This window comes from Myotis lucifugus, unplaced genomic scaffold (assembly GCF_000147115.1).
Source record: "Myotis lucifugus unplaced genomic scaffold, Myoluc2.0 scaffold_31, whole genome shotgun sequence".
Lineage (NCBI taxonomy): Eukaryota > Metazoa > Chordata > Mammalia > Chiroptera > Vespertilionidae > Myotis > Myotis lucifugus.
The window spans coordinates 3,812,358-3,827,664 of NW_005871079.1; the positions used below are offsets into that span (position 1 = coordinate 3,812,358).

General features: G+C 43.9%; 1 pseudogene; it reads left to right on the plus strand.

Annotated features, from left to right (window-relative positions):
- Positions 1-1,099: 1,099 nt before the first annotated feature.
- LOC102434682 lies at positions 1,100-1,825 on the plus strand (annotated as a pseudogene).
- Positions 1,826-15,307: the final 13,482 nt, after the last annotated feature.

Sequence of the window (15,307 nt, forward strand, 5' to 3'; positions counted from 1 at the left end):
TTTGATACAAATTTAAACATATAATGTGTTTTAAAAAGAGCCTTAAAACAAATTGACAGTTAAAAATAAAAAAGTGAAAGATTTATTTTTTAGTATGTAGAAATAGTAATCAGACAAAATGAAATTCAAGAAAATTATAGTATGGACTATTTAGTGGTTTGTTTGTTTTTTTCATTATAAATCCACTTGGAAGATTTCATAGCCATCTACTTTTATGTACCTAACAATGTAGTTTTGAAATATAAAGCAAAATCAGAGTTCCAAGGAGAAACTGAAAAAGCCACAGTGGACAAAAATCACACAGAGCTCAGATCCCAGAAGATCAAACAGCTTTTTTTCTCAAGAAAATTTAGGGAAGATTTTAATAACACAGTTAACAAGTTTGATCTCAAGAGATAAATATTTAACTCTGTACCCAATAAACAAAGAATGCACATTATTTCCAAACACATGGAACGTTCATAAAAATTGACTCTGTATTGAATTACAAAGAAACTCTCAATAAAATCCCAAAAGAAGTCACTCACCACAATGGAAAATTTAGAAATAAAGCAACAAAATAAAATCCTTGAGCACCATGAAAATAAATAAATAAATAAATAAATAAAAGATTAAAGCACCTAGAAATTTTTAAATAAACTTCTAAGTAATTCCTGGAATAAAGAGGAAGTCAAAACTTAAATTACACATGACTTAGAAGCAAAAATAACGTGAACACTAAATACCACCCCTTACAGGATACAAGCAAGTGGAACTCTGGAATAGACATGTTTTAGACACTAAGACTATACACTCAGCTCAAGAAATTAAAATAAGATCAACCAAAATAAAACGGAGACTCCCCTCTCCAAGGGGTCCTCCCTCCAACCGCCCCTCGCCCCTCCCCCTCCCAACAATCAAGAGTAATGGTCACCTCTTCCGCTTCCGGTCAGGTCACCGCTTCCGCTTCCGGTGCCACCGCAGAGCCAACGGTCACTGCCCGCAGCCTAACACCTGAGAACCCGTCTCCGGCCACCCTGGTAGGGTCCCCCAGGGACATTTCGAGGTCCCCCACCGCCACCACCGCTGACTCAGCTTTCGGCTGCCCTCAGCCGCCACCATGGGGATGATCCGACCCCGGAGAAGCCACCGCCTTCGCCCGCGCCGCTGCCCGCCGCGCAGCCCGCCCCTCAGCCCTCGCCACGAGGCCCTGATGACCTTCTTGGCCGGAGGGCCTCCCCCCGAAAACCTGTTACCTGTGCTTGCGCCTCCGCCCCTGCTTCCTGCGCCGCTCGTGCTGGTGCCGCGGCCCGTCTCCCAGGTGCGCCAGAACTACCGAGCCGACTGCGAGGACTGCCTCAACCACCAGATCTACGTGGAGCTGCACGCCTCCTACGTGTACCTGTCCATCGCCTTCTACTTCGACCGCCAGGACCAGGCCCTGCAGCACTTCGCCGCCTTCTTCCTGGGGCAGTCGAGGGAGGAGTGGAAGCACGCGCAGACCTTGATGAGGCTGCAGAACCAGCGAGGGGGGCGGATCTGCCTGCGAAACATCCTGGGGCCTGAGCAGAGCCAGTGGGAGAGCGGCCTGGAAGCCATGGAAAGCGCCCTGGAGATGGCGAGGATGGTGACCCAGAGCCTGCGCAACCTGCACCTGCTGGCCACCATGAAGAACGACGCCCACCTGCGCGCCTTCCTGGTGCGTCACTTCCTGCGCCAGGACGTGCAGTTGGTCTACAACTTGGGCGCCAGTGTCAGCCAGCTGCGCAAGCTGGGAGCCCCGACCTCCAGCCTGGCCGAGTCCCTCTTTGACACGCTCGCTCTGGGTGCCCGCACGGAGAACTGAGCCCGGACTGCCTTCCTGATGGCCTTGGGGCGACTTCCTGATGGCCTTGGGGCGACTTCCGCTGGGCCCCGTGCCCAGCACGCATGTTGCCGTATTGCCCTGGAAGAACGTTCACTTAAGTTGTTATGTTCAAGTTTACCATTTCTTCAAATAACGTTATTGGTTCTTAAATTTAAAAAATAAATAAAATTGAAAGAAGTAATGTAGACAAAAGCGGAATTTGTTAAAATTAAGTAGAGTTGACCAATAAATAAAAAGTTGCCTTTAGAAAACCGACTGTAAAGTGAACAAACTTCTGACGGGTTGGATTCTGGGAGGTGGCGGGGTAAGGAGAGCTACAAATGTCAGCAGTTAGTAGGAGAATTTAACTGCATGTACCTCCGCGCTGTCATTTTATCCATTTCTCCCAGGGACTCTCACCTCTGCCCTTCACTACTGCATTAGTCTTCTAACCAAGCTCCCTGCTCTGCTCTTGCTCCCGGCAGACTATTCTCCCCACAGGGCCAAGACCCAACCATTCACAACTCAGGTCATGCATGCCTTTCCTCTGCTCAAATCCTTCTAGGTGCTTCCCATCTCCTTGAGAGTGAAAATCCAAAATATACAAGGGACTATAGGATCTGCCTTTCTCCCACCTCTTATCTTCTCTCCTGCCACTCACCCCCCAACCCCCCAATGCCTACACTGGGCTCACCCATCTTAACTAAAATGACTTCCTTCCTGCTTCTTCCCAACTACTTGCCTGCTCAGTGCCTTTGATCTTACAGTTCCCTCTGCCTGCAATGCTCTTCCCCAAATGTCAACATGACTGACTCCCACTCTTCCTGCGGACTTCAGGAGAGGCCTTCCCTGCCACCCTCTCTACAGAGGAACCACCCCCACCTCCCTCTGTCCCCCTTACTCTGCTTCATTATTCCTCATGGCATTTGCTGTCTATTAATTGGTGTGTGGTAAAGAAATAACCTCACCCAAAGAGAGGTCTGCATTTTGTCCTTGGCTACTGAGATGACCTCCCGGCCCCTGGAATGTCCTTCCTGATGGAAGTATCTTTGCCTGCAGGCTTTGGTCACTACACAGTCTAACCATGTGATTTATGCTGGGGGCTTTGGGCTGTGCCGAATCAGTCTGACTTCCGAAGGGAGTGGAGACTAAAGGTATTAGACTAGCCTCCCAGAGGGGCTGGAGACTGAAGTCAGCTAGGCGGCAGTATGTGATTGAGCCCAGTAAACGCAGGACACCAACAGCTTAGGTGAGCTTTCGTGATTAGCATCATACATGCATAATGTCATACACCATGGTCAGGGGGAGGTAAGGCCACCATGACTCCGAGGGGAGAGGCAACGGACGCTTCCCATTTAGACCCCTCTAAGACTCTACCCTGTGCATCTCTTCCTTTGTCTGGTCCTGGTCTTTTCCTATAATAAACCATATCTATGGGTATAATAGCCTTTAGCAGGTTTTTGGAGTGCTTCTAGCAAATTATCAAATCTGAGAGTGGTTTTGAATGCACCCTAAACTTACAATTGGAGTCAGAAGTGAAGACAGTCTTCTGGGAACTGTTCCCTCAGACCTTGGTGGTTAGTTAACTCAGGGTAATGGGTTATTGTCTTTCCCCCACCTCCGCCCCAATTGGTTCATCAGCTTCACAAGGTTTGGTTCACTGCTATATACCTAGAGCATAGAACTGTATCTTATACAAAGAACCAGCATAATACATTTTTATTGGATTAATCCCAAAAGATAAAACACCTTCAAGGGACAAAAGTTGCATTGAATTTTGCAGCAATACATGCTAGAAGACAATAAAATACTATTTATCAGCTTTCAGGGGGAAAAATTAAAAACTATTACCCAAGAATCATATAACCCCCCAATGTCTTGTTCCTAAGTGAAAATGCAAAAAAAAAAAAATCATAGCCAAAGATGCAAGATTGCAAAAGAATAGCAACGATATACCTTTCTTGGATAAAGAAGACACTTTTCAAAGACATGTACCAAAACACTGAAGGATGAACCAAACACAAAAGAGAAAATAATAATAGTTAATAGTGCTTGCTATATGCTGGACACTCTCCTGGGTGTTCATTTAAATCTTCTTGTGCAAACCAATGAAGTAGCTGCCATTATTATTCCTCCTTTCCAGTGAGGCAGGTGAGATATAGAGAAGTCCACTTTCCTACTCAGAATCATACAGCCAGTAATAGGTGGCCCCAGGATTTGAACCCCAGCATTCTGGCTCCAAATCTCACACACTCAGCCTTTATACTACACTGCCTTCAATAAACCCTGAAACAGAATCACAAATGTTAACTGATAAATCTAAATAATTACTGCACTTATAACAAAATTGAACACTAAAAAAAAGTTTCTATTTCAAATAATACAGTGCAGAACCCCCCCCCAAAAAAATTTAATGAAGATTAAAGGAAAGTAGAGAATATATCTTTAAAGCAAAGAAACTAAACTCATCATCTATAAAGAAGAATCAAAGTTAATTGCTTTAATTTTGATATTATTAATTAGATAAATATAGGTTTAAAATGTTCTTTTTAAAAGTTGTAATGTAACCTACCACTCATAAAATATTTAAAAGAATATCTAGCTTTGGTTCAAATCTAACTTCCATGAAAACCTAGCTAGCTGGCAGGGCAGTAGTTTCACAAAAAAAAAAAAAAAAAAAAAAAAAACCCTTTGGCCCAGGACACCTGGAACATGGGGACCAACCAGCCTGCCCTGCCTGTCCCCTGTCTTGGCCTCCGGGGAAGCAGAGAAGACATAAAAATAAATCACTTGGAGTTCCGAGAAGACATAAAAATAAATCACTTGGAGTTCCAATCCAAGATGGTGACATAGGAGTCTCCTGAGCTGCCGCCCTCACAGCTCAGAAAGGAGCTGAGTGACACCTGCACACCAGGCAAATGAGAAAATACCCACAGCGGGGGCTGACTGTCATCCTCCCCGGAGCCCAGGGGAGCGATGGTTCCTCCTTTGTCTTCTCCCCCAGCCCCTCCAAATCTCCAGTGTCACCCTGGAAGGAGCTTGAACATACATCTGTGCCCAGTTTTGCAGCTGAGCTAGGCACCGGGATCTCCTGGCTTTGAGAGCCAATGGGGTTTGCATTCATGAGTCCCACAGGACTGTGGCAAACAAAGAAGCAGTTCTTAGGGTTCAGAATCCCCCTCCCTTCCCCCCTACAGCTATAAACCCGGGCCAAGCACAGAGAAAATAGGTAAAAACACCCATCTCACAGTTCCTCCTGGGAAGGGGCTTCCCTGCGTACTTTCCCTGCTGTTGCGTGAGGGTCCAGCTTTCAACCAGCAGCCATCTAGGTGCTGACTGTGATCCTCCCCTTCAGGACACTGACAGCTCTGACACACTCTCACCTACTGGGAGGCACCAGAATGAACTCAACTTGGACAATCACAAAGCTCTGAGAGCCAAGAGCTCAGGCCAGACTGATTGATGAGGTTCATCTCCTCTGTGAGATCATCTGCTTTATCTAATGCATAGAAACCAACTTGCCTAAAGGTCATGATGTTTCTTTTCTGTTTGCTCATCATCTTCCCCAACTGAATGAATGAGATGGAGCAGGAGAATGAACAATTACAAAGCACCTACTGTGTGTCAGACTGTTGCTAGTTACTTAGTGTGAATTGTCTTAATTTATGTGACAGCCCCAGGAGATAGATATTATTTAGCCCTACTTTACAGATGAAGAAACCAAGAGACTCAGAAAATAAAAATAAATTTTCTAAGGCCACACAGCTGGTAACCATCACAACTAGGATTAAAATACAGACCAATCTGGTTTTAACTATCTGCTCTTTCCAAAACACCTCACTGTCACATTTTTGAAGGACATAAAAGCATGTGGCATTTCTAAAACGTAGTTTCATTCAAATTGCCTGCAGGAGTTCGGGAGACCAATACAAATGTGATTGTAATAGACCAGGTGAGCAGTGATGGTACTGGAGATGGTGAGAGTGATTGTGTTCTGAATACATTTTGTAGGCAGGCCTGAGGGGACTTGTGTATAAACTAGATATGGAGACAAACAAGAGGAATCCAAATGATTCCAAATTTTTGGCCTTAGCAAGAAAAAGGATGGGTAGCATTGATTGATATGGGAGACTGTGGGAGAAGTAGATTTGGGGGACATCAGAAGTATAGTTATTTTTTTAAATATATTTTTATTGATTTCATAGAGGAGAGAGAGATAGAAACATCAATGATGAGAGAGAATCATTGTTCGGCTGCCTCCTGCACACCCAACACTGGGGATCGAGCCTACAACCTGGCATGTGCCCTTGACCGGAATCAAATCTGGGACCCTTCAGTCTGCAGGCCAATGCTCTATCCACTGAGCCAAACCAGCTAGGGAAGAAGCATAGGTATTAAATTGTCTGATATATCTGCTTGACTTCAAGTCTAGCAGTCAATGTCCAGCAAGCATTTGAATATTCCAGGGAGTTTTCAGTCTAAATGTGTGTGTGTTCATTTTCCATACTGTTCTAACAACATTTAAATTTGCTTATAGATGGCAAAGTGAATGAATGAAGCAATCAATCAGTGTACATTTACAGACTGAGATGCCTGGATACGTTTTCATAATAGGGGGTCTCTAAGTGGTAACACGGTGGGTGACATACCTTCTTTTGGGTTCTTCACTGGATTTTTTATAGTGAGCACTCATTGCATTGCTCTTCCAAATGCGATAACAGTATTTTGAAAGGATGTCAGAGGAAATTCATTTTACATATAAAGCCTGAAAGTGAATGTGTGCTCTGACATAGAAAGTGTACAATAACAAAACCTTAGCGCCTGTCTTTAGTTTCACACAGAGCTAAAGTGAGTACGTACTGACATTAGGTTTAAGCATTACAAGTTACTCGCTCTCTGGTTATGCCTGGACCAGATGCCCTTTGTTGACGATACTCGCTGAGCCTGAACCTGTCTGCAACCCGGTGCATATTCGTGTTATGTAGGTGAGTGTATATACGTGTCTGCAACCTGCATCTGGGATTGGCAGGTGCCTCCTGCACCCGTGCTATGAGGCTCCACTGGAAAAAAAAAATTGGGACAGTGCCTGGTTCCATCGTGTTAAATGAAAATAACATTCAGAGTTGAGTTAATCTGATTGCATGGGATCTATTTTCCCCCTTGCTGCAAATCAGAGCCGTTTTCAGCTAACAAGGATGGGTGCCCTACTTGAATGGGCAGCGGGCACTGCTGCTAGTCAGAGCGGCACTTAGCATGGCATTGCCATCATTACATCCCCAGGTTCAAGGCAATGAAACTCCAGGAGTGGCAAAGTCAAATCAGTTCAATTGTCTGATTGTTCATACTCATAAAGTGGGGAAGCTGGCAGGGGTCCGGCATAAAACTTAGAGTTGTGCAGTGAAGCTCCTTTAAGGTAATTCATTGCCCTCTGCAGAAACTTAAATCAGAGGGGCCAGCATGGTCACAGTAAATGCAGCTCCCCACACTGCTTGAGAGCAAGAGCGCAGACAGCCGGCTGCTATGCCAGATGTCAAAGGTGCACTTGTGTGTGATCTGCCCCATTCCCGAGAAGTACAATGGATGGGCCTTTAAGCACCGCCATAAAAAACGATGGTGATTAACGAAGCAGCACAACTTAATAAACCAAGTTGACTCCCGCTTCCTTCTCCTAGGCATTTTCACTGTCCACAAAGCAGTTCTTTTACTTAGCAGCAGGGACATGTAAAATGTTAATCATCAATCTGTGTGCCATTAAAGAAGTTGCTTTCCCTTTCTCAACTTGAAAACCAAGGGGGAAAGATAATAGGTTTGGTTAACAGAGCCGTGCACATAATGGAAATGTGCGGAGGAAAGCTTTGATAGAGTCAGTGTGGGAGCCCTGAACACTAATCCATCCTGCTCTCGGGACCGCGAGTTCAAATCCTAGCCGGGCCTGGGAGGCTCGGGGTGGAGGCTGGGGTGAGGGTCTTGATCTGGCTGAGCCAGTGGGAGGCCACTCTACCTGAGTGGGGCCAAAAGAAGATGAGAAGGCCTGGAAGCATTCCCTGTCAGAAGAGAGGGACAGATGCTAAAGGTACTGCCTGATCTTACCTAGTCTTCTTCTTCCCAGAGAAAAGGACCAAGGCAGCTTTCTCAGGCAGGCCAGTGGCCTTGAGGGGAGCCCCGGTCCCCCTCGTGTGCCCAGAGACCAATCAAGTTTTTAGCTAATTTAGCTAATGAAACACTTTCTCTGTAGGAGTCACAACAAAAAAATGTATCACTCAGAGATACATAATTTAAATTTTTACTCATGATTCAGGAATTGCCTTTGGCAGGGGCAGGAGTCAGAGACATACGAATCACGCACATGGCCCACAAATATTTGACATGGTCAATCCACTAATTTCAGTCGGCAGGCAAAGAAACACTCCTGGAGGACTGTGTCAAGTTAGGACATTTTGAATTGTCCATGGTTAGGGAATTTGATGCTAAACTTAGGAACAGTTCTCGCTGCATCTCTTTTCACTCTTTTTTTTTTTAAACCAAGGTCTAGTCTTGCCTTGGTTTAAAAAAAAAAAGAGCTTAGACTGTGCCATGGCCAGAGCAAGTATGAGGAGATGCCCCCCACTCCTACCTACAGCGAGTGTGTGCCTGATGACCCCAATGAAGCGAGGCCAATGGTGGGTGTCACTTTAAGAAATTCTGACTGGTCAGCTGAAATTCTATTTCCCTGCTAGAACCTTGAACCTTCAGTTTTTATTGCTTCCTCTAAAAATTAAATGGGGGCAAGGACCATTTTCCAAAATCACGCATGCTTACATTTTTCATGTTTTCGCTCAGCACGCTTCTCCTAAGACCCCAAGTTCAGACCCTCGGGTCCAATAAAAATTGGTCTCTTACTAACCTGGGTGGTCCATTTGATCTGGGAGAAATCAACCAGGCTCAAAAATGCGGACTCTGGCCAAAGAACTATTTGGCAGTTTATATTGGGATCATGATTTTCATTGTTTTATGAGATTTCTTGGAGCAAGAACATGAACTTATGAGAGAGCTAGGCTGAGTCAATAAAAGTGGGCTTCCTTTCTCTCCCCACAACTCACTTCAACCTACTAGATGGTTATCACGGAACAGATGTTGGTCAAGGGAGCCTAAACACTTTCTTCAACACCTTTTCTTCATCAAGGTGACCATTCCATTCTCCAACCTTCAGCCTCCAACCTCTCCTCCACAGAGCAAGCACAGCAGTCTGTCTGCAGCACTTGAAACACACTCCAGTCAAGCCAAACCTTACTGGCTCCTGCTAACTGGCAAATCCTCTGCTAGAAATGCCCTTCCCCACCTTCTATCCCAAAGCCTTCTCATTCCCTGTGACTCCACGTTGGCCTGAGCTCCTCCAGGAAGCCACCTCTCCCCACGCACATTAAGTGCCCACAAGAGCGCCTCTGCATGTCCCTTCTGCACACACCACCTCGTGCTATAACAACTGATTTGGGCCTGTGGGCCCCCCAGCACACACCTGGCAGAGCACCTTGCCTCAGTAGACAGTACAACCTGTCATTGTTGCCTGTTCCAGACTTCCTATACAGGGCAGGCGAGGGAGGGAGCTGTCTGATTGAAAGAGTGGAGTAGGGATATTTTCTTGTTTGAATATGAAGGACATTGTTTTTTATATAGGTTTTATATTATATATTAATAAAATAACAATATTTGCCAAAACATAGTTAACAGAGATTGAGGCCCAGTCAGTGACCTATGAACCAGAAAGTCACAGTTAGATTTTCGGTTGGGGCACATGCCTGGGTGCAGGCTCAATCCCCAGCAGGGGGCGTGCAGGGGGCAGCCAATCAATGATTCTCTCTCATCACTGATGTTTCTACCTCTCTCTCTCCCTCTCCCTTCCTCTCTGAAATCAATAAAAATATTTTTTAAAAAGATTGAGGAAACTTCCGTCAGCCACATCAAAGACAATGATGATGATACGCAGTGAATTTGGAACGGATTGATGGTAGGAGCAATTAAAGTCCTTCCCCAAAAACCCTAGAGCCACCTCTACTGATTGTAATCACTCCACAAACTGCAAGTTCCCTATGGGCTGGTCCTACATCATATTCTGTTATACTTCTAAGATCAAGCAGTTTATACTCAACAAATGTTTTCCGAATTATTTTTAAAACAGTTCTTCACCTCCCTAGCTTGCATAATAAAACTTAAATTCTAAGAGTTATGTGAAAGGCTTTTAACAAATTTACCCAGTCTTCCCTTCCTCATCTCTTGCTGCCTCCTGCCTTATCCTCTCAATATGTGCCCTAGGAACTACTAGCCACACAACTACTCACCAGTCCCCAAACTTCACTCCTGTGGAGAGCAGCTACAGTGTTAGGACAGGTTCAAGCCTCGGACTAATGGGAGGGCAGTCCTCTCATTGCCACGTGCAAGTCCCAGCTTGGAGGGCAGAGCCCACCCAGCACAATTATAGCCAACAGCTGTAGTTGTAAGCTTGAACCTATGGTCCGAACACGTGGCCCCACGTGCCTGAGTGATGTGGGCTTGATAGCGTTCAGGTGCGTGTAACTGAGTAGGATCGAAACCCACGAGAATTCTGTAAACATCTTAACCACGTCCTTACTTTGCCTCGTGGAATCTGGCTATACAACAAAGACACGGCTTGTAGTCCATGTCGCTGTCTCTCCATCAGAGAAGCAGCGTCCCACCAAGACCCAGCTTTCATTCTCTTGTTGTCTTTTCTAAATCCTTCACCGCCCCCTCTCAGGTTTACCCTTGGCTGTGCTGGCGCGGCACACACTCCCAGCTGCTATTCCCTCCACCAGGTAAATTCCTTTTTGTCATTCTGTGGGAAGCTTTTCCTTCCCACTTGAGAAAGGGACTACCTCCTTCCCTGAATGAACTTCAAAAGCATTTTTGCAAATGCCTCAGTGTAGCTTTGGGGGCAATCAGGTTGTTTTACATGCCTGTCTTCCCAGGACCTGTGCGTACCCACCTTGCTAATCTTGACACTGTGCATGGCAAATGCTAGGCACTTAAATCTTAAATTAATACATCAATGAATGAATCAATAAAGTAATTGTGTAGCCTCCGGGGGGTTGGGGGGAGTACAAAAAGATCACATGTTCAGTCTAGTCTGCCTATGCTCTGTCAGCCATGATTCTTAGGGGGCTTAAAAAGGAGATTACAGCCCTAACTGGTTTGGCTCAGTGGTCTGTGGACTGAAGGGTCCCAGGTTCGATTCCGGTCAAGGGCATGTACCTTGATTGCGGGCACATCCCCAGTAGGGAGTGTGCAGGAGGTAGCTGAATCTATGTTTCTCTCTCATTGATGTTTCTAACTCTCTATCCCAGTGGTCGGCAAACTGCGGCTCGCGAGCCACATGCGGCTCTTTGGCCCCTTGAGTGTGGCTCTTTCACAAAATAGCGACTTCTGTGCATGGGCCACAAAGTTTCAATCGCACATGGTATTTTGTGGAATTTTGTGGAAGAGTCACACTCAAGGGGCCAAAGAGCCGCATGTGGCTCACGAGCTGCAGTTTGCCGACCACTTCTCTATCCCACTCCCTCTCCCTTCCTCTCTGTAACAAATCAATAAAATATATATTTTTTAAAAAGGAGTAGATTATAAACTTTCATAATAGTACTCTAGAAATGTCTTAAATTATAAATTTTGATAAATTGAGATATAGGGTATCCCAAAAAATGTATACACACTTAAAAGCTGATAGCTCAATTGATGTTTCTTTCTTTTCAGATTTAATCCATTGGAATTAATAACTATTCAAAGTGTGTACACATTTCTTTTTGGGGACATCCTGTATTTCATTAATATGTTTCAACTCCTCCAACCACTGCCTTTCAAAAAATAATCCAAAATAACTCTTAAAAATCATTTTCAAGTTTATGTATACAAGCTTTAAAGTTGGAGTGCCCTTAACATCTTCGACTTTGTGGGAAAGGTACATAACTCTCTGTATAAAATTTAGTCAACACCTATCTCTTACGTATATCCAAGTTTTTTCCCTCCATCTTAGCTCTTGCCATGTTAAAATTTTACAGTGATCATGGCCATTCAGTGTAGAAAATGAATTAACATTTTCCACAGGACTCTCTCTCATCATGGATGTTTCTATCTCTCTCTCCCTCTTCCTTCCTCTCTAAAATCAATAAAAAAATATTTTTTAAAAAAGATTTCTATACAAAGAAAAAAACTCTCCAAAGCCATACCAAAGAATACACTTCCACTTTGCACAGCTACAGTCAGAGGAACTGGACCAGAATAGATAATCCCTAATTTAACAGAGATTGCTAGTTGTTCATCAAACTCCTTTTACTCTCTCTTGCACACATTGCTAGACTTGCATTTCCCAGCCTCTTTTGCATATAGGCATGATCTTGTTATTAACTGAGTTCCAGCGAATGCTGTATGAACAAAAGGATGAGTGTGTGCCTTTCCCCCGCTTCTGGTAACAGGGCTGCAGATCCCCAAGAGCAACCTCAGCATCCTTCTGTTACAGAGGGCAGAACCCCCATCAGCCTGGGTCACAGAAAGGCTATAGAGCAAAGAACCCAATTAGTCACCCAAGACTGTCCTAGACTGCAGAGTAAGCAAGAAATAAATGTCTATCACATTTTGGTGTCTACCTCTGGTTGTTGTCCAGCCTCCCCTAATATAGGACCCTTTCAATTCTGGCATTCTAGAATGTCATGAATTATTAGTCCTTTGAAAAGAGAAGCAAATGGAGAAGACTATGCATGTAGGGGGCAGGGAGTATAGGGGAAATCTCTACCTTCGGTTCAATTTTGCTGTGAACCTCAAATTGCTCTAAAAATAATTTCGTTACTGGTAAAAACAGATTCAGCTCCACCAATCTTAGACTGAAGATTGTTTTGACCATGAAATAAAAGTATCAAGTATAATCTATAATAATAAAAGCATAATATGCTAATTAGACCAGATGTCCTTCCGAACGACCTTCCGAACGACCTTCCGGACTAAGCCAGGGCTGCTGGGTCCCGCGTGCCTGCCGGCAGCCGGAGGGAAGCCCCGGTCCTGGGTGCCAGAGGAAAGCTGGTGCCAGCAGCCGGGGGAAGGAAGGCCTACTCTTGCACAAATTTCGTGCATTGGGCCTCTAGTTAGTAATAATTTGTCAGCATGCCTACTGTGTGCCAGAAACTGTCCTAAGTGCTCTATGTACATTATCTTGTATTCTGAGACTAATCCTGCGTGGTAGACATTAGGTTCCAGAAATGAATTTGCTCTACCACACTTGGGAGCAAGAAATGGCACATTACCTTATTTTTCTAAATCTAGATAAAGGTCCGTTCTCTTTAAAATAAGAGGGTCAACCTCAGTAACATTTTCAATTAGAAAACATGTAAGAACAAATGTAGTTCACTGAGTGCTTGGAAGCAGAGAAGGGCTTCTAACCTTTAGGCCATCAGACCCCTGGTCCCAAGCCTATGTGATCCATTCAAAGGCAGGAGCCTCCATTTGTTGTATGACCAGCCTGGACATGTATTGCTCCCTGTGACTTCTCAGGCCATAGCTCTTAATCAGTCCTCCTGATATCCATGAACTTGCCCTTCACAAGCCCTGCACCTCTTATGCAAAACACCATCATCTTCCCTATCTTCAGGAGTGAATTTCTCTTCTCTTTCCCAGGGTAGGCTGCCCCTGCCTCATCAACTCCAAGTTCCAGCCCCCATCAATTTTCCAGAAGTCTTGGTGGGCTTTGCAACTTCTGCAATAAGTCATGAACAGTTCAAACCTAAATCGATCTGGCTCCAAGGTCTAGCAAATTTTCTACCATTCCATGTAGGCCTGTCTGGGAAAGTTCAAGGCAAGTCACAGGACTAAGAGGCTTTTCGTGACAATAGGGCTATAATTATAAATCATCTAGAATAACATGAAATATTTGAAACACTCACTGAAATCCAAGTCTTACAGAGTCTTTCATTTGAGATCTTCAAAGTTCAAAGTTGGTATTCAAATGGCTACATTCCATTTATACAAACACACATTTATACATATGTACATACAAATAAGCAAAGAGAATTATTAAAATCATAAATTTGTAATAACATTTTGCAACTAGAATTCTGAAGTCACATAGCTAATGAATTATCCTCATTGAAAAGCACAATTAAATCTTATTTGACCCATCTTAATGACAGCTTATAAAACTTGCAAGTTAACATTTTAGTCACAGAAACATCTAAATATTTTTAAGAAGACAGAGGATTTTAATACAATAAGAAGACAGGATTTGTCCTAACACAAAAATTAAGTCATTATTAAGATAAGTGATAATCACTTAGAAGGCCTGAGTTCTAGTCCCTCCTCTGACACTAATTATATTAACTTTGGATGAAGAATATCTATTTGGAAGGAAGGAAGGGAGGGAGGGAGGAAGGAAGGAATCAAGGAAGAAAGAAAGGAATTAAGGAAGGAAGGAAGGACAAGAAAGAAAGGATGGAAGAGAAAAATATTTTCTCAATATGGTCCATACTGTTCAAGGCTGGCCTAAAGTCACTAGAAATCCTGATGCATCCTTTAGAATCAGTCTGGAATACTGCACTTTGGTTATTCCACTCCCACTGGAGAAGATGGGATGAAACAGCCTGACACCATTAAATATTTGATTTATCTAAATCTCTTTGTTCTGATTCCCTGCACTTCAAGCAAATCTCTGATTATAATCCAGCTTCCAAGGTCTCCAGGGAGACAGTATGATGGTTAGGCTGATAAATTTTTATAGTTTGCATAGATTCTATTTTTCAGTATAAATTGATAACTGGAATGACACTAGATGCTATCAAATAACTAGTTGTCACATTGACCAACAAATATCTAATTATCTAGGAAGTCAATAAAAAGAAGGCAGAAATGCCAGGGGAGGCAAAAAATTCACTGGCAGATAGTGTTAGACTCATAAGAATCCACCCATCATCTTGCACTTACCTTGTGATGATGTCAAGAAGGAGTGGCTTCACCGTGGACAAAGCATCTATAAATGGCCATTAACTGTGCAGGAAAGATTTTCTTGACATTGAAAGGAGGTAACATTCCTCAGATGCCAGTTAAGATTTTCTCTTCCTCTGGCCTAGGTTAGGTCCCAACTTTCAAATCTGCATTTCAAAGCATCGTAGGGATTCATACTCTAGTAATTCTAAGTGTGCTGGGAAGTATTGCCTAGGCTGTACATCATTGATTTGATCCCAGCTCCTCCTTAGGCAGCTGACTTAAGTCACTTAACTTATAAGTGGCATTTTCAAATCTTTGCAATGGACATAATAGACCTAGCCCATCAGGTTGGTTTTCAGATAAGTGAAATTATATATATCACCTATTTATCTCTAGAACATAATGAGTGCTCAATATAAGTTGCCTGTAATCCTATATAATAAAAGGCTAATATCAAATTGTCCCCTGGACTGGGAGTTCGACCAGGAGTTCAACCAGGGGGCGCCAACCGCCCCTCCCCCAACCCTGATA